The sequence below is a fragment of the Fukomys damarensis genome, unplaced genomic scaffold, assembly GCF_012274545.1.
Source record: "Fukomys damarensis isolate Sample0158 unplaced genomic scaffold, DMR_v1.0_HiC HiC_scaffold_37, whole genome shotgun sequence".
Taxonomy (NCBI): Eukaryota; Metazoa; Chordata; class Mammalia; order Rodentia; family Bathyergidae; genus Fukomys; species Fukomys damarensis.
This window is the reverse complement of record NW_022900949.1, coordinates 52585267-52605206: the sequence shown is the minus strand read 5'-3', so window position 1 is coordinate 52605206 and position 19940 is coordinate 52585267. Positions and strand designations below refer to the sequence as shown.

The 19940-nt window shown below is 44.3% G+C and overlaps 1 protein-coding gene across 3 annotated transcripts in view; it reads left to right on the top strand.

Moving 5' to 3' along the window:
* Positions 1-2845: 2845 nt before the first annotated feature.
* The window catches only part of Nmnat3 (nicotinamide nucleotide adenylyltransferase 3), a 108064-nt gene continuing 90969 nt past the window's right edge, over positions 2846-19940 (top strand). For 2 of the 3 annotated variants that reach the window (XM_033759483.1, XM_010608215.1), the window contains exon 1: positions 2847-3113. The gene's annotated coding sequence lies outside the window, so the exon portion shown is untranslated. Of the gene's footprint in view, positions 3114-6727; positions 6886-19940 lie in introns of all 3 variants that reach the window. The other variant, XM_019205115.2, reaches the window with a different exon arrangement.

The window sequence follows — 19940 nt, the reverse complement described above, 5'->3', positions numbered from 1 at the left end:
CAATGGCAAGTGTGGCTAATGGAAGCTTTTTAAGGGAGCCTTGCTTCTATGGCTGTAAAGAAAGATCTGGCACCAGCATTGTCCACTCATTAGTTGAAAGAAAGTACCCACCTTGTGAAGTACTTGTAATGATTTAAAAGTTCGGTCTCTTTTGTCATTTTAAAAGTTTATCAGTCTCCTTTTTCACTTTTATCTTTATCCAATGTATCAACCAGTTTCCCCACCCCTAAGACATAGTACTCAACCACTACAACTAAGAGGAGAAGTTGAATTTGCTCACAGTTTCCATCAATGACCCACTTAGTCCAAGGCAAAAGTAACATGACAGAAGGATATGTTGGAGCTTACTTAGCTTATGGTGGCTAGGAAGCAGCACAAGGGAATAAGGCCAGAGAGGAAAGAGCGAAGGAGCCAATGTAGATCCCAAGGCCAAGCCCCCATGACCTCTCCACCCGGTACATCTATAAGTGTGATCCCCCGATTCCCAGGGTGGATCCTAAAGACAATCCAGTTGAAACTCCACCCTAGCTATCTCACCCAGCCAATGCTTATTCTTTCTTGAAAGCTCAGAAGTCAAGGTTAAAATTGGTTCTTCTAAACACACAGGCTGACCCAGCCTATAATCCTGTCACGGCCCTGTAGAAAGCCAATTTTCAAGGATGTTCTCAGAACACAGCCCCAAATCATGATTATCAGCTAGGTATGCCCCCATAGCTGCCCACAGCATCCCATTTCATCAAAATGAGGTCTGAGAGGAAGACTGCACATGGCATTGTATCATAGCTTGACCTCCTTTTGGTAACCACATTTTTATGCCTGGAAATAATTTCTTAAGTCTTTAAAAACATGAACTAATCTTTTAGTTTTATTTTATTTTGCACTTGAAGATCTGCCTCCTGCAGACATTCCTTGGACAGCGTAATTGCAAAGCATGTTGTTTACATTGCTTTGTGGAGTATTCCCCCAAGATTCAGCTCTAATCATCTATTACAGTAGCTGGCTTTCCAAAGCCTTCTTCATAAGGTTGCCTGACATCTTTACTTCTCTGTCAGTGTTCCCTGGCCTCCCAAACACTGGACTACTTATCTTGGTGTCCGCTTCTGAGACTCAAACAGTCACATCTTCTATGTAAAATCCTCTTCTTTTCTAAGGTGACATCACCTGGCCACCTTCCTTCAGGACAGAGATATTAAAGCTACTAATAAAGTAGAGGTCCAAAAATACTAGCACCTTTACACTATGATCCAGTAGCCACCTGTGATCAAAGCAAAGGACATGACCTGCATCTAAATGTTTCTCCTTCTAAAAATTGGGGGCTAGCTTCTCAGCCACTACTTAGCCTTCACAGAAATTAAAGCTTGGCTGTTTTGTGAGGTTCTCTCCCACTATAAGTAGGCACTGCTTCTTGTCCAGGAAGCCAAGGCAAGATCTGTAGTCTTTATTAAGGCTAGACAGACTCCTAGTCTTTACTATCCTGGGAAGAAAGCTTCCTTTGCATGGTTCTGAATCAGAATAACTTGGCCTTTGATTGTAATCCAAGGGTTCTAAGCAACCTGTGGTGCCACATGTCACACACAAAGATCCTTAGAAATCCTTAAATTTTCCCATAAACTTCCCACTACACTGAGACACAGACCGCTTTCTCAACAATAAAAGAATATCCAAAGATAATTACTTTTTACCTTTAGATAATAAACTACTTAATCCTCCCTCAAACCCAGTGTGGGAGGAGGTTGTTACCTCCAGTTACAGGGAAAGGCAAAGAGATATGTTCAAGATCATCTTGTGGAGACACATTTTATACCCTAAACAGGGCAGTAAAGAGACAAAGGGAGTGGAATCTCCATGTTTAGTCTGAGTGGAGAAGTGCCCTTTGCCTGGGAAATTATTAGGGACTACCTATGTCCCTCCATGCTATATAGGAGGGACAAGTGCATGGGGCACCTTTAGTTTAGGGACACTGTGCCTGCCCAACCAGCCTCATGGGAGCACTGTCCCCATACTCAGGTAAGAACGTCACTGTGACAGGGCAAATATCCGGAAAATTAAATATACAGCAACCACAAAACCTTGATATCCTTTTTACACACTCAAGTTCATTTCATTAGAGAATCCGATGGGCAAGAGCTAGTGAATTTTGACCTTGAGGACCTGTCTTTGCATTGCCAGACAGTGCATGCTGGGAGTTATGATTACATTAGGAAAGCAAATTAGAGACCTAAATTACCTAAGACAAATCTCCAAAGCCCTAGGATTTCTTTGGGACTTCTTTCCTCATTCTAAGTAAATGTTACCCTCTAGCCATAATTCTGCATTCTCTTTCTACAACTGTCTCCCCTTCCCCCACCCACCACAATTGTAGAAGCGTCAGTCCCCAGAAAACCTTCATGCACTCCTGGTTTGAGGTCTCAGCCTCACCAGGACAGGGTATGAGAACAGAGGTGTAAATTTGTCAGGAGAAGGAAGTAGGGGCGCAGTAAGAGAGTAAATCCTCATCTAACATGGCAGAAAGTCAATAGATAAATCAAGAAATCGCTATGTAAGCTTATTTTTTAGCGACGAGTGGTGACCACCTGAGCTAAACTGACAAAAAGGCCTGTGGATGGGCCCAAAGAAGGGGGGCCTGTAAGTGCTTATGCATTATTTTGATTTTTTAAATTAAATCTTTAAGAAATAAGGTAAAATTAAATAAAAATAAGAAACAAATGAAATACAAAATATAGATAAAAAGCAAATGTGTACACCAGGAGAAAAGGTCCCGCCGGTTGGGACTCAAAGTGCAGGAGCGGAAGAGGTGGGGCCACTGGGCGGGGCTTGGCTAAGGGGCGGGGCGAGACTGGTCTTAGGACCTCCACGGCGAGGGGGCAGGGCTCAGAGCGGTTTCCTCAGACTCCGCCCCCAGCGGGGAGCCCGCGAAGCGCAAGGTCAAATTCGCCTTGGTCCCCACCCCCAGCTTGGGGGCGGAACGGACCAGGCCCGGCCCGGAAGCGACCCAGTGTACCGATACTCGTCTTGGTCTCTGTCTGGTCTTTGAGCTGAGGTGACAGCCCTGGTTTGGCCCAGCCGTCCCCAGAGATTCGCCCGCTGCCACTGCGGAGCCCCGTGAGGCTCAGGTAAGCGCCACGAAGTTCCCCGACTCGGCCGGTTTTGCCCGCCTGGGCGCCTGCGAGGACCTGGATTTGGGCTGGACGCCTGGGCCCACGTGACTCGCGTCCCTGTGTAGACCCAGGCGCCTGCTCTGGGCGACAGGTGGCGGCCCAGCCGCCTGAGAACAGCTCCGCCCCATCTCTACGTGCCTCCCTTTGTCGCTGAGGCAAGTGTCATCCTAACCTCCCTTACCCTGTGATTCCCACTTGCGCCTAATTAGACTTGGTTCGGATCCCACCTCCCCCAGCCTGCACTCAACTCTTAAAAATAACTATTCAACAAAAATCTTGAGCCACTCAGTGCTGCCACAAGGTCAAGTCCACATACAAAGGTGTGACAGCTGAAGCTGTCACCTTGGTGGTAGAAAACAGGGTGCTGGAGAGCTGTTATCAGGGCTACTGGTGCTAAAACTAGGATGTCAGTCAAAGAATTCCAGGGTGCGAACAACAGAGCAAGCACATTTTGTAGGGAGAGAAAGTGGCTTGTTTGGGGAAGAAGGGTCAGTAGGGCCTGCAGGGAGAGCTAGTACCCCGCCATCGACTTCCTCCTCTGGATGGTGGGACCGTGCCTGCCCACTCGCACAGCAGCCTTGAGCGAGGAGGACAGCACTGTTCCCGGGTGCAGCAAGGAAGCCAGGGAATGATGCTGTGCAAGGAGTTCTCCTGTTCCTGGACTGGCCTCAGTGTTCCTGCCTCTGAGTCCTCCCTTCCCCTCTTCTGAGCCCTTTCTCTGTCCAGTGAGGGGCTCCAACTAGTCTCTCAAACAGCCTGTTCTCTGAGGTGAGGACTGGATTAGTCCTTCATTCTGGAAACGTTTAACTGGCGTCCACTTTCCACTGTCCCAAGGATTCAGAGAGAACTCAGACACCAGCCCCCTGGCGCCAAGTGTGGTGGACCAGGGAGAATAAAGTGGCAGTTGCAGAGTGGTGGGACCAGAGCAAAGGGTCTGACCCTCTGACTTGGCTGGGAATGGTACCCTGCCAACTGCATGAGCCCCTCAGAACATCAGGCTGGTGCTGCCCTGAGAATCATTGTCTTCCTGCCCTTCACAGTGGGTGACTCTGGCCTCCTGTAGTCATCCTCTCAAGCTGGCAGAAGGCTCTCCAGAGGCAGCGAGTCTGCTGGTCTGAAGTTCCTTAGACCCTAAGACCCCATGGACTTGGGAGAGCACTTGGGGCTGCAGAAAACACCTGTCAGTCACAGGTGTATTTTATGGGCTCGAATGATCCCGCTGTCTGCTGTGGTTCTTTTCACGGTATTGGTGGAGACTCAGTATTTGCTCTATGCAATTAGCGGGGAGGGCCATTGGGGGGAACACAGCAGAGGGAGGAGTCTGGCGCCGTTTGTGGAGAGTAGTCAGATGTTAACCGAGGGTGTTGGAGGGAGCCAGGAGGGGAGCCTTGGTGCAGCCAGTTTCTCCTCTCAAACCATGGCAGTGTCCAACCACAGAGATAAGGGAAACTTGGTAGTCACAGACCTGATCGCCCAGCCTCTGAGTTGTAAGAATTTGGCAAGCTTAGCAGATACTTGACATGTAGTTGGCCCTGAAGAAATGTTAATTCTCCCTTCTGCTTCTTCTGAATAAACTAAAATAGGAATAAGAATGGTACCTACCTTAGAGATTATTATGGGGATTTTCATAAGTACCTAAAATACATACACTCATGCCTAACATGTAAGAATTAGTAATGCTGCTTCTGCTGCCTATTACTTATTTCAGGCAAATATTGATAACATAAGGAGATGAGGGGCCAGGGAACGGTGGAAGGATGTGAAGCACTGTGCAGGGTGATTAGTGGGAAAGTTGGATTATCAGTTGAAGTGGTTTTACTGGAAAGCCTCAGCCTCCGGATGAGAAGGCTGTTCTGCATGATAAAGGGCTTCTGGCAGCCACACTGTCAGAAGGCCCAGTAGTCTGAGTGTCTATGAAGACTCAATTCAGAAAGTAGCAAATGTTGGAAGAAGCAGTGACTAGGGTTGAAAGAAATCTAAAATTGTCTCTTTGGGGCTGTATCTTTAACCTACGGCAGGATACAGGCCCCCTGCAGGGGTCTGCCTCTCCCCTGAGAATGCAAATGAGTACGCCAGCTTCTGGCCCTCTCAATGGGCTAGGAGCAGTGAAACCCAGTTTCGTAACCCTTGCACCCAGCAGAGTACTATGCATAAAATACATGAACAGTAGAACAAATGAATAAATGAAAATAAATCAATTATAAATTTGCCACAGTATCAATGTGAATTTTAAAATTTTTTTTATGAAGACAGAGATAACTAATGCTTTTAAGCATTTGCCAAGGACCAGACATTTTCATGTATGTTGCAGTGTGGTAGTTGTCAGATATAATTGCCTGTGTGACCTCCCACACATCACAGAAGCTCTCTAAACTGAATTTTTGCATCTGTAAAATGGGACTCATTGTATCTATTGGATAAGGCTGTTTGGATCATTAAACAGGTAAGTATATGAAGCACTGACCTCAGCACACATTGTATAGTATGGAAAGTGCTCGGTGAATAGTAGCTCTCGTATTTTTATTATATTTGTTAGTCTTCTCCTTGCTCACCCCTGTCTGATGGATGCTAACGACCATAGGCACGATGGCCTGAGCTCACACTCACCTAAGGTTCTCTGAAGACACAAATCAGACAGCTCATGAGAAATGTGCTCAACTTCATGAACATTTCATTCATTACTTAAAGCACTTGACTATGTGAACTCTTAAAAGGAAAAAAAAATGCAAAATTATAATTTATGTGCCTTTCAAGTTCAGGTATTTTATCATCTAGATAAATCTTCCATGCATCTATGTTAAACCACTTCTGACTTCGAAGCTCTTAAATAAAATGGCTTGTCCTGACCAGGGTCTTTCTTTGCTCATTTATCATAGTTCTCTAGTAAAGATGGACCGGTCCCTGTGGGCTGGGCAGGCCTCAGGGCAGCAGTTCCTGCCCCATCTTCATCATGCAGTTCTGTGTGATGGTGTTTAACAAACTACAGTGGACTCCTGAAGCCCTCATCATTGTCTCTCACACACAAGACCTGTGTGTCTATTTACAGATTAGGAATAGCAAGGTATCCTATTGCTAGTGTGAACCTGGGAAATTAGCCCTGAAGAAATCTAAAGTTCTCTAAAGCAATGCGTTGTTGAGTGAAAGTGTTTTGCATGCAAAGAGACAGTGTCCTCTGGAAGTCAGAGCCGCCTTTCCATCCACTCAGGAGTGCTGTCTTTGCACATGGCCTCTTCTTACCCACTGAAGGCTTCTCCTGCATATCAGTGCCTTACGTCTGCCTCTGGCCACAGCTGCTCCTAAAGCTGCAATTCAAGGTAGCTGTAGAGCCCCTGCCTGTTCCATAAAGCCTTCCTAGGCCCTCTCCCTCCCCACCATGGCCTTCCCACCATTCCAGGGGCACCTCTGCTGCTTGACTCTCTCTAGCAGGACTGAACGCCTCCCCTGAGGACCACAAGTACTTCCATTGCTGGTACCCAGCACTGTGCCTGGCATTCCATCCTCTCTCTCTCTCTCTCTCTCTCTCTCTCTCTCTGACTTTTTCCTTCCCTTTATCCTCCTTCCTTCGACAGATACTTCAGGCACTGCCCTGGGGATTCAAATGGGAGTCAGAGTGACAGAGTCTCGATCCTCCTGGAGCCCACACATATCATGAGGCAGAAGCTCCTAATCATACAGCAACAGATCATACACTGAATTAATTGTCACCACAGAGGAACCTTCATGCCATGTGAGTGTGTAAAAGCGAGAGGCAGGTAGAGTTAATATCAGTATAGATATCGTGGACCCATAAATGTTGATTGCAGCTTTATATTCATTTATTCCTGTACCTTTAAAGGTTTTGTATGGCATTTCTTGCATAAATTCTGGTAAACTGTGTTCTATGCCATCAGAGTAATCTTACTGAGACTGTGTACTGTGAAAATGATTGTGCCTCTGCTTCCAAATAGGGGAATGGCTTTAATTCTCCAATTCTTTTGACTCTTTAGACTTTACAGAGCATCTCTTGGACACTGCGTCACTGGGTGCTCTGCTCATTAATGTCATCCATCTCATCCTGGGTGGCAGCAGCAGACAGGCATCCTGCTTGCCTGAAGGTGGATCTGGTGGGGTGAGGGCTGGAACCCTCTGCCTTCCCAGTGAAAGAGTTTACCTGTATCTCCTTGATTTCCCTGGATACCAGACTGAAGGTCCAGCATGGCGTTAGTCATGCGGTGGCCAGCGTCTGCAATGGGAGAGGAGAAAAGGACAAAGCTGGTGTCCAGAAGGGCAGGCTCACCAGTTTTCATGCAGCTGGGGCAGGTGAGCTGGGGGTGCACCTCACTAGGCAGAACCTAGCTATTGCAGCACGGTCCTTTGTGAGGAGCCAGCAGTTCTCCAGAGGATACCATGCCTGCCTTCAAGCCTGTTCAGTACTGCTGAGAACAGAGAGGCAGTGGTATATGACCTAAACATTCCCACCATGGAAACATTTTCCACCACACCTGGGTGTTATTCAAGCCACTTTATTCATCTGCCCAGAGCATTGACAAAATACACTTTCAGTCCACACCGGTTGTAGGTGTAGTGCATATTAGAAGACGTGAGCTTTCATCTTCCCAGGAGCAAAGGAAGGAGCAAGACTTGCACTTGCGTGGCCACACAGAGATGGAAAAGGCCTCCAAATTCTTCTGGAGGGGTGGATTCGACCTGCGAGACTAGACCAGTGGGGAAAGCTGTACTCAGCATTAATAAGTTCCTAATGGTGTGGTTACAGCCACGAAGCAAAGAAGCAGCTCTGGAAATCTCTCTTTCATAAAGGCTGACACATGGGGACAGTATTTATGCCTCTTGAAAGTGCATGTTAAGTGGTGGATATTTATGAAAAAGATTCCAAGGAGTAAATGTGTCCATCAGTCAACCTGGAATTCTTTTAGAGCTCCTAAGATGGTTTTAAATTAGAGCCAATCTTTTTCCTGCTTTCTGCCTCCATCAGTCCCCCTCCCTTGCTTCCTCTTATAGAAATGAAATGTTAGAGCAGGACCAAGCCCAAGCGGGAGGTGGGACTGCCTCGCAGAAGGGAGTCAGCATATTAGAGGCAGGCCTCTGGGGCTTAGTGCCTTGACTTTAGTCCCTCCCTGTGTTACACTGCTCTGAGGGTGGCAGAATGTGGTGTTCATTCAGCCTGATTTCATCCTCGCCACAGCCATTAGCCAAGTAGTTTGCTTGGGGTGGAGGATGGTGAATGATAAAAATATGTATGCACACTAACCTGAATTTGGGGTCAGCAGATGGGGGAGAGTGAATGTCAGTGTCAGTAAGGGAATCACAGCAGGCAGAGAAAGAGAAGGCTTCGGAAGGCTGAAAGTTTCTCTGAGCAGGTGATCCTAAGGACAGAACGCTATTATGTGAATTCTTATGTAGGAGTCTTAACTGGAAATTATTATTGACTTTCAAATGTGCATTTTAAAGATCCAAAATATTCATTTACTGCACAGACCCTGTCCTTAGTATCAAAGCCTGCTTTGCTTTTAATTCCCCATCTGGCTTTCTTCTATGAAACATTTATGATGCCATTGGCCATTCTTGTATTTCTTTGTGAGAGAATGGATGATAGTGTCTGTTGCCCACTTTCTATTTTGTGTTATCAAAGGACATGGATGATAAAAGTAGAAGGGCTGCCTGTTTTAGGTGTCACTGAAATTATACTACTTCTTGGCTTCTCAGATTCCACTTTGGGTAAATAGTCTGAAAAATGGAAAGAGCCACTGTATAAAGTTACTTAAAACATTACTTATAATGGTGGAAACTTAGATGTGACCTGAATGCACACAAGAAAATACAAGCATATCAGATTGATGGAATATTATGTAGTGTTTAAAAAACGTGAAGGTTAGTAACATAGGAAACCTTTACACACACAGTGAGGAGGATGCCATTACATTAAAAATGTACTCAGGAAAACAGTCTGCAAGAAAACCCTCCAAAGGGACAAGAGTTGCATATGAACTGAGCAACTATGGATACTTTGTTTTGTTTTGTTTTGTTATTTCAAACTTTCTATATTGCTTTATTGTTTCTATAAATTTTTTTTAAAAATCTTAACATGAGCCAAGTTAAATAATGATCATTCTGCTGTTTGCTATTTTCAGGGCACCACATTTGTGGCCTTATTCTGAATTAAATCTTTTAATCAACAATATCTAAGGCAGGGTTGGCTCCTTGCCTCCATCTCTGTGGTACAGGGTCATATTCTGATCCCATGGCTGCTCACCCTGGTATGGGAGAAGGTGTGGGGAGGCTTTGCCACCTTTGGATTCCTCATTGATGAAGTTTCAGCACTTTGTACCTCCAGCACACACCACAAACATGTGCGCACACACACACACACACACACACACACACACTCATACCAAAAGGTCAACAATTGCCCAGGGCAACCCTGCATCCTTCTGTGTTCTTGTCCTGCAGGCTTTGGTACTCTTGTACCTCGGGAGCAGCCAGGTCAACCCTGCATCCTTCTGTGTTCTTGTCCTGCAGGCTTTGGTACTCTTGTACCTCGGGAGCAGGATACTGATATTTTACTGCCAATTCCTCCTGTGTCCATGTCTCCTTTTACTGTCTAAGGCTGGCTGAAGCCAAGGACCTGGCCAATGGTATGTCCTAAGTCAGCCTCATTCATTTGCCCAAACACTGGAAAGTCTTGACACATCCTTATTTGAGACAAGGTTTTGAATTAAAGTAGTTTATCTAGGAGGGGGTCTCAGGAAGCACCAGCAAGAAGTAGATGAATGAGCAAGGAGGTGTGCTATTAAGCTTCTTACTTACACGAGCATCTTCAAAACCGCCTCACCAGAATCATCTTCTCAGGGGCTGAGGACTGGGTATATACACATTCTTCCTGTCAGTCATTAGTTGAACATTCCTTAGGTGGAATTAGTTCTTGGCTCCTCTTGCAGGTTCCAGAAGCCAGGTAAAGCCTCAGGGCAGAGAGGTGCAGCTGCTCCCAGCTGGCAGCCAAGCTGATTTGCCCTAAAATGGCAAAGCCTGAGGCACAGGGCACACCCCTGGCAGTGTGCACTGTAACATTATTCCCTAAACACTATAGACATTGCCAGGGTGCTAAATTCATAATTACGTGCTGCATCACACACCCGGTTACACCAAACTGAAGACTGCATTAAATAGCACAACCTCCCAAAATCATGAGAAAACTTTATGAAACATTTTACCCTTAGGCTGCCAATATTTGATTTAAGTGACCAAACACTAGTGTTCTACAGCTGCACAGTTTGAGATCCAACACTTTAAAAGAGAGTCTGGGAGTATAATACGATTTAGCTGTGCTGTGACAATGTCTGCCCCTTTGTCTTGGGCTTAATTATTCATGTTATATTTCTAGTGTATTGGGGTGATTTTAAAAGAATTCATGAAGAAAAAGCATTTAGCATCATCTGAATCAACCTACTGTTTATGTTTGTGCTGTTTTAATATTAATACTGGATTTACTATACGGACACTAATGCTAGAGGACGGCAGAGAATTTCAGTAGTTATGGCTTTAGGCACTGGATAAATGTTTTGTAGTCATTGCCTTTATACTGAAACACTCCATATCCAATTAAAGATTTAGTAAGCTCTTCATCAAAATATCGTCTCACTTGAGACATGGGATATGGTTGTGCTGACATTTCAGCTTAATTCACCTATAGTTGCATGGGTCCCCCTCCCCAAGGCACAGAGGAGGAATAGCAGCAGCAATTTGAGGAATAATGCAGATTCTAGGAACAGCCTTCATATATTTATTAAATTTGTCCGAATACTTTGCCACCACAAATGAAGGTCTTACTCCAAGAGATGGTTTTAAAATGTTCATATAGCAAACTCAATAGGGTTTAGTGGCTATAGTTCACATGCTGTGAGTTATGGACATTTTAGAGTTTGTATAGAAAGATTTGGAGATCCTGATATTCGAAAGAAATGAAAGCATTTCTCTTCACATTGCGGTCTGAGATGCAGTCCATGAAGACTGAAATGACAAATCCTCTGTTTCACGCCCTGTTCCCCTGCCCAGTGTGTGCAGCAGATACCACTGACTGATGGCAGAGCTGTGTCCTGCTCTGCAGTGTGCTCTGCTTTGCTGCTGCAGTGCATCGGGTGGCTTTGAAGCCTGTAGCTTTTCGACTTGTCCCTATTGTCATCGAGAATGGTCAGCAAAAGAAGTTTTCATAGTTTCACTAGAGGAAAAATAAGGATGAATTGAAGAGGCAGCTGGTTTGATCACCTTGTGCCTTTTTAGCCACTCCATGTAGTGCAGATGATAGTTACTCGATTTGTCAACGCTTGTCTCCCTTTTTCTTTTCCTGTGAGTTCTGATTTTTTTCATTTCCTCTTGACTTCCTTTCCTCTTGCTCAGGAGATTAAACAAATAACTTAAAATTTATGTGCTATTCTCTTTCTTCTAAAGTTAGATGGAAGTCATTTGTATTAATGGAAATACATTGAATTTTTTATTATTTTTTCTACCACTCCAGGATGACTGCTCTTCCATGCGTCGTGAGTAACCTCCACATTACCAAACTTTGCAGGCATTTTTTGTGTTTTCTATTCAACATGTGATCCTGCTGACCACGCCCATCTTTTAAACCATTCTTTCTTGGGTTTTCCTCTCCTCCCATTCATTCCTTCATTGATTCTTTTTTCCTGCTCCCTCTGCATTGCAGGAATTTTCAAAGGAAAATGGGGACATTCTTCTCTTGGCCTCCTCTTGTCTATCACTCCACCCAGATGATTTCATCCACACTTTGGATTTTAGCTATTACTTTTGTGTAGATAACTTGTGATCTCCTCCTTATCTGGTAGCCTGTAGCATAATTCCTCTTGTGGCTTCCAGAGATATCCGGAGTGACACCTCATATTTGTTTTAGACTATTCCTTCATTCTTAAGGCCAACTAAGCACTTTCCCCATCAGGCTATTTCTGCTACCTTCTTGGAATCAGGGATAGTTGTTATAAGCTTGTCAGAAAGTTGCCATCTTAGAAAGTCAAATGTAAAGTAGGCATAAAAATCAAGAATTGCTCCTTGAAACTCAGAAGCTTAAAACAAAACAACATTTATATCAGTCTTTTGATAAGATTTTAAAATCTCTATTAATCTTTTAAGAATCTTTTCATTATTATCTCTCATATATTCAGGATGAGCTCAGCCTGGATGTTGGCTGACATGCCTTTTCCTGTGGCCTGGATCTCTTCCCACTATGGCAGCTGGGCTCTGTGAATACACATCCCAGAAGGACCAATCAGAAGCTGGCTCACCTCCTGTGACTTACCCTCATAACTCTCATACCATCACTTCTGCTATATTTACCGACTTGCCTAGCTTTAAGGAAAGGGACGTAGACCCAGCTCATAGGTGGCATGTCATTTTCACCATGTAAGAAGAGCAGTGTGTGGATGGGAGACAGTATTGTGGGGTATTGGAAAATACCTCTTCCCACAGCCCCTGCCATGTCTGAGAGAACTAACTTAAATGCACTGAAGGTTTCTGGTTTGTGTTTTTGTTGTTTTGTTTTTACTTTTTTGGAACAGCTAATAAACTTACAGCATAAGGAAGTTAAGAAAAAATAAATAAATATAAACATATACAATGAAAATATTTATTTTAAAAATATTCGTTCCCATCTTCTACTGCTACTGCCTCATAAAATCATTGGTTTCTTTTTGTATATACTTTGAGAGTTAACATTCGTTTAGTATCCTGTGCTCATTGTTCTGCTTTTGCTTTGTTTTCACTTAACAGTTTTTCTGGTAAGGGTTTCCTTATAACTACATAAGGAGTCTCTCATGCTGCCCCTTTATTCTTCTCTTCTCCTTGCCCTTACCTTCTCTCACTTCCTCCCTGTCTCCCTGTCTCTGGTCCTCTGCCAACCTTCTTGCATAGCACTCTATGGTACAGCTTTGCCTTGGCTTATTTTGTCAGTTTTCTCCGGGTGGGCACCCAGCTGCTTCCAGCCCTTCATGGGTATAGACAATGCTGCAGTGACTGACACGCACGTGCCCTCCTTCACATGAAACAGTACATGAGGAAGCAAGCCTCTCTCAAAAGCCCAGCCCAGCATGGGCATCCTCTTTGCTGCATTTCCTTCTAGCACGCTGTTTCCCAGGCCTCTTCCCACCAGACACGGGCTCCTAGAGGTCACAACCAAGGCTGCAACAGCCCATTTCCACACTGCTCAGCCCAGGGAGCTGTGTCCATAGTGTAAGACGAGGTCTTGGCAAGGAGAAGGAAAGAGAAGCAGAGAGGTAAAGGAGTACAGGTGGCTGGCTGGCCCATATTCTGCCTCCTCTAGTGGACTCTGAGTGGCAGTTTCCACATCAGGTATGGTTTCTTCCTCAGTTTGTCCTTGAAACTGGCTGGGAGGATGGAACCCAAAGGCAAGTGTTTGTGCAGGCTCCCAGGTCTCCCTGGGATGACTCTGACAGCTTGTCCTATTCAGAATAGAACCCGCAGGGCTGTGTGGTAGGGGACAGTGGACGGTGGTCATCACACATCCTCAGATACCACTGATGAACTGCTGTCCTGATGAAAACCCTGATGAAAAAATTGATTTTTTCAGTTCTTGAGGAGGTAGTTTTAAATCACATACTTTTACTGTTTCTGTTAGGAAATATATTGTTTAAGGAACATAGATTATTTTTGTTAAAGTAAGAAATCTAAACTCATATTCAAAAGCAAGATTTGTAGTTGTATTTTAAGAAGGATTTCTGGGATGGTGTATGTTTAGAATTCTTTCTGTTGTAAGACATACAGCAGCTAAACTATGTTAACAAACTAAGAATGTGGCTTTTGTTATAAGAAAAAGCTTCTGGATATCAGGCTCAGCTGGCTCCAGGTGCTCCAATGATATAGAAATCTCCCTACCTCTGGCTTTCAGCTCTTCTCAAGAGCCTGTGGGTGGGAGACAGTATTGTGGGGAACTGAAGAATACCTCTTGCCATGGTCCCCCATCATACACTATGTTGGCTTTGTTTTCTAAACTGGGGAAGATGGCAGCTCCAGGCTCATGTGGAGTTTGTGGCTCCTGATCTCAGAAAACACTCTTTGTCCAGGATCTGGTTTGACAAGAAGCTACAATTTGACCTGCAGAGATCATGTGTCCATCTCTGGACCAATCAGCTTTGCTACTTGAAGTGGACGTTGCCAAGCCATTGTGATTGCCACAACGTCCAGAATCACAAGCAGGAGTAGTGAAAGAATTTTCACAACGAAAGGAGGCAGGACTGGCACAGTAGAGCTGCCCACCTAGGTTGGTGACTCAAATTTTGAATTTCAGACTGACAAGTTCCTCAGTAGAGGAGGGTGGGCCTGGAGTTAAGAAAACATGCATTATGTTAATCTCTATTTTTACATATGTTTGAAAATTTCTCAATAAAAAGTGGTTTTTTTTAAGTACATTAAAAAGAGAAAAGGAGCTTTTTTTTTTTTTTTTTCTACCTTGGTATGAAAATTCTTGACAAGCAAGCCTTTGCATACCTCTTTGTTTACTGATGGATTTTCTCACTCTGTTTTTCTTGTGACTGTTCAGAGAAGCCTTAATCTTTACTTTCCTCTGAGCTGAGGATTGGCAGGAACACACACAGCACCTAACTTTAGATCTGTGTGATGTGCTGGGTATGAGGAAGGCATGGGAGCAGTGGGGGAACAAAGGGCCTTTGAATCCATATCTCCATGGGGTTCCCAGGACAAAATTCTCCCAGCTGGGAAGAGGGAGATGCCTGCATCTCCCCCTTTTGTGGGCAGTATTTGAGCCTGGGTCAGTGTGGTCAGACCTGGCAAGGGCTTAGTAGGGCCTTGGACATTCTGGTCTATATATGTAATTAGGGGGAAGCCCAGATACCCAGTCATGAGTTGGTTGCTGGAAATCTTAGACACCAGTTAGAAAGCTTTTTTGTTTTATAAGGGAGGAAGCTGAGGCCAGAGGAGTTAAGTGAGTGTTGCAAGGTCACACGAGGAATTAACAGACAAATTGGGTTTGAAATTCTTGTGCTGATTTGGAGGCTAGTACTACTTAATAGCTGTGTGACTTTGAGTAAATTCCATTACCTCTCTGTGCTTTGGTTTCCTCACCTGTTGCAGTAGACAGAATAATGACCCTCCCCAAAATGTCCCAATCTGAACCCCTGATGTTACATGGAATGAGGAACTTAAGGTTGCACATGAAATTGAGGTTGCTAATCATCTGACTTCAAGATAAGGTTTGGTTCCTGGATCACCCAGATGGCCCCTCTAATCACCAGGTTCTTTGTAAGTGAAAGAGGAAGGAAAGAGAGTTGTCTGAGAAATGCAGTGCGGGAAAGACTAGATGGGTCACTGCTGACTTGGAAGGTAGAGGGGACCCAAGCCAAGAAACAGGCTCTTCCCTAGAGCCTCCAGAAAGGAATGCAGCACTGTCGTCACCTTGGTTATAATCCTTTTTGGACTTCTGACTTGGAAAACTATAAATTGATAAATATGTATTGTTGCAAACTACTAGGTTTGGACAATTTATTACAACAGCCATAGCAAACTATAATACCTCTGAAGGGAAATAATCATGTGTACCTCAAAAGTTTAGAGTTTAGAGTCAGGAAGGTAATGTCTCAAAAGTACCCAACAGAGATACTGTTGAGGAGTTGATGCTTAACAGATGCAACCTTAATGGTGAACAGTGAGAGTCATGGTGGACAGTGGTGGTCATTAACATAGAGAGAAGGGAGAGTAGCTTATGGGCAAGTGTCTTAGAAGACCCAAAGCTGGTGCCTTTGGGGAGTAAGTGGCCAGTAGGAGACTCTAGATGGCCCAGTTGTGTGGGAATCCCTGTGCTGCAGAATGAGTGAGGCCTTCTTCCTCTGCTTCTTGAGCACTTTCATCCCACACATCCCTGTTTTACAGCACAGCGAGGCAGGGCTCACTCTATGACCTCTCATCAGGTAGAGTCCTCCCTTGGGGATCTGGTAGGATGAAGGCCTCTCTGACCTTGAGTTTCAAACTGATCCTTACCCTCCCCGCTATGAAGATTATCATCACCAGCCCCTAGTGTCAGTCATAGAACCTTGGTGAGCTTGTCATCTGACTCTACATGCAGCCTCCTGGTCAAAACTGGTTGCAGCTGTGGAAAAAGTAACAGCAACTGTCTATACTGACATGGACACTGGTCCATAGGAGTTAATTCCCCAACTGTCCAGAAGGAGGCCTCCACTTCTGGAAATGTTTCATCCCAGCCTCTTGCCCCTCTGGGAATAGTGGAGTCCCCAGATACAGCACACTTGCTTCTTAGGGACCTTGTGGGATCATTCACAAAGGACATTTACTTTCAGTTACCATAATGGTATCTATGCTTTATGTTTCAAAAGATATACACTAACACTGAACTGCTGTTGGTTGATAGTAAGGTATTTTTGTTAATTTTTGTTCATTTTTCAGGTGTGATTATGATATTGTGGAGAAGTAAGAAAGTGTGCTTCTTTTAGGAAGTGTCCTTTATTTTTAAAGTATTTAGAAACAAAAATGTCATAGTGTTTATAAAGCACCTTAAATATTTCAGTAGGGAAAAAGGTGAATTAAATATGGAAACCACTAAATATGAAATCATCACGAAGAGTTTGGGGGCTGGTTATGTGATAGTACACTGAACTGCTTCCTCTACTTTTCTGCATATAATTTTTCATAATAAAAAGGCCCAGTCCTGAGGATTGAATCTAGGGCCTTCACACTGAGATATTTTGACCCAGGGTCTCACTAAGTTGCCCAGTCTGGGCTCAAAACTTATAATCTTCCTGCCTCAGCATCCCATGTTTCCTGTACAATAAAAACTTTTTTAAAGAGATACTCACTGAGCCCTTAGGATTGACTCAGGCTGAAGTAGACACAGCCCTACACTCCAGGAGAAGACACATAAATAAGTCACTTGACTGCGGTGGAAGAGGCACCTTGATGGCAGTGGGGCCAGGTTAGCAGCAGAGGCGGAGGGGCAGCCTCCAAGAGAATGTCAGACACCAGCCCTGATCCAGGGCCTCCATCACACAGGTGCTGTTGCAAGCTGCTGTTAGGGGCTAGATCTAAAGTGGTCCCCAAAGCCTCCTGTGTTTGGAAAATGATTGGGTTGTGGGGCACTAGCTGACTTGATGTTAGGGCTTGATCAGAAGAGTCCAATCAGTGGGGCAGGACCTGGTAGGGTGTATCTCCCTCCCTTGCCCGACCCTGCTCTCTGCTTCCAGTCCACCATGCTGTGAGCAGCTGTCCTCCTCTGAGCCCTTCTGCCATCCTGCCTTGCAACATGAGCCAAAATAAACCTCTCTTGCTTTAAATTGCAGGTGTCGGGTATGTTGTTTGTCCCAGTGGTGAGGAAAGTGGCTAAAATAGCTATTTATAACCCATCTTGAATCAAGTAAATAAGAAAGAGTTGGTTAGTCTTCTTTGACGCCTGACCATTGAAGGCTTCCTTAAGGTGTGTGACTATCTTTCCACAAACAAGCAGGCTTCCTCTGCCATGCCAATGTTCCTTTGCTGTATTGGTACACAAAAGAAGGACCGTGGTATTTTGTCAGACATTTTCTGATGGTACATACTTCTTAAGAGGCTTTACATTTGTCATTTCAGATTCCTCAGCATGTTTTTTTTTTTTTTGGAGGGGTGGATCTGTAATCTCTAATCTCTTTGGTTTTACATGAAAGTTCATTTTTCAAACATAGCATTGGACCAGATAATCAGATTCCCTGATCTCACTCTTACATTGTATTTTTCCTTATCAAAAAAGCCAGCCAGGGAAGAGGGACAGCACTTGGAGTGTAGTTCTCCCTTTATGTTCTCTTAACTCTAAGGTAACATTATTGCCAAGGACTTTGCAAAATCTGAAGTCTTGCATAAAGCATCTTTTAAAAGATGCTAGCCAAGAGCCTAAGCTTTGCAAAATACTGGTCTGGCTCTCTGAGTACAGTGTTATCCTTCAACTAAAACAGTATTTCTTTCCTATAAGCCTTGGGACATATGAACACATAACCAGTGACCTCTTAGTGGTAATTTCATAAATTCTTGGGGAAATGAATTGTATCAGATCAATATGTCCGTAGATGCATCGTATTTTTTTGAGCTGTGAGGGACTTTAAAATGAATCTGGTACAGCTCTGTTAGTGGAGGAAACATTCATTTTAACTGCATAGTCAATTCTCAATTAACAAGGTTAATGGAGTGGAAGGAGGTCACTGATAATCAAAAATCATGGTGAAAATAAGATTATAGTCAGCACTCAATTTTCTGGAGGCTGATTGACTGGATTGTGGATTAATTGAGGTTAAGACACAACAGACTTTAGGATGTCATCCCCTTGGTAATTAGCCAGCAGCTGCTCATCACCTGATACCCACCCTCTCTGTCCCAGGGAGGAGTGGGATCTCACTGGGCCAGATTGGAGAGCTGGTGGACCTTGCGTGGATGGTACCATTATGGTAGACAGCGCAGTCTTGGGAGATGGCACTTAGGACTTGTCCCACTAAGACATGAGCAGTAGATCCTCAGTGCCACCTGGAGGGTTTTTTAAGCTCCTGATTGCTGGACCCCAGCCTCAGTTTCTCATTGAGTAGGTCTGAAGACCTAGGAGCCTGATCTTTCTAACAAGTGCTAAGAGATGCTGCTGGTCCTTGAAAACCGCTACACTCTAAAACGTGTTTTTCACCCCATATTGCACATTAGAAGCACCTGGGGAGCTTTTAAAAATGATTGCTCTGCAGATGTACCTTGACCAATTACACAGGAGGCTTGGGATGTGGGGCAAGGCGGGGGTAGTGTTAATGCTCCCTGGGTGGTTCTAATGTGCAGCTACGACTGATGACCATGGCTTTCATGCTTCCCACATCTCAGACATCTGCACCAGGCCTTGTGATTTGCCCTTATCTTTACTCCCTTGTGTATTTGTTTGATACTTTTATTTAAATCAAGGGTTTTTTCATGTAAATAGATTTATTTAAAAGGCAAATGTGTACTGTACTGGTGTCTCTCTCATGTAGGGAAACCAGTGCTACAGGTCATCAGTGGGCCACATCCGTAAACACAGATGTATCGTCTGTTGACAATTTTAAGTTCTCACCCAGAATTGTCTTGTATCCCATCATGCTTTGGGAGTCTCTACTCTGGAACATTATGCTTTGCAATCTTTTTTCTGTGACAGTAGTGTGAAGTACTGTGTATGTTCTTCATACTCTCTCATGGGCCAAGAAGTACTGTACTGATAACACTCACTCCTTCCTTCTGTCCACAAAACAAACAGATTTCAATGCCAGGGAATAACTGTAGTACATCCTTGACTTGGTGATCAACTTTACTTTTAAGAGTAACTCAGCAGTAGGAGAATAAGCTGGCATAGCCAAATAATGGACTACCACTCAGCAGCAAAAAAGAGCTAACTGCTGATTCACAGAGCAACATAGATGAATCTCAGAAGCATTGTGTTAAGTGAAACCAGATACAGAAGACTATAGGGCATGGTTCCATTCATAACTTAAAAATTCTAAAATAGGCCAAACTAGTCATGGTGGAAAACATACAAAAGTGGTTGCTTAAGGGAGGGGGACAAAAAAGTTGAGTGAGTTGGAACACAGGGCTCTGGGGCAGAGGGAATGTTCCATATGTTGATAGGGGTTGGAGCGACATGGGTTACATGCCTGTGTCAAAATTCATTGGGGCTGGGGATTTAGCTCAGTGGTGCCACCACCTGCCTCACAAGCACAAAGGCCAGAGTTCAATCCCTGATAGCAAAAAAAAAAAAAAAAATTA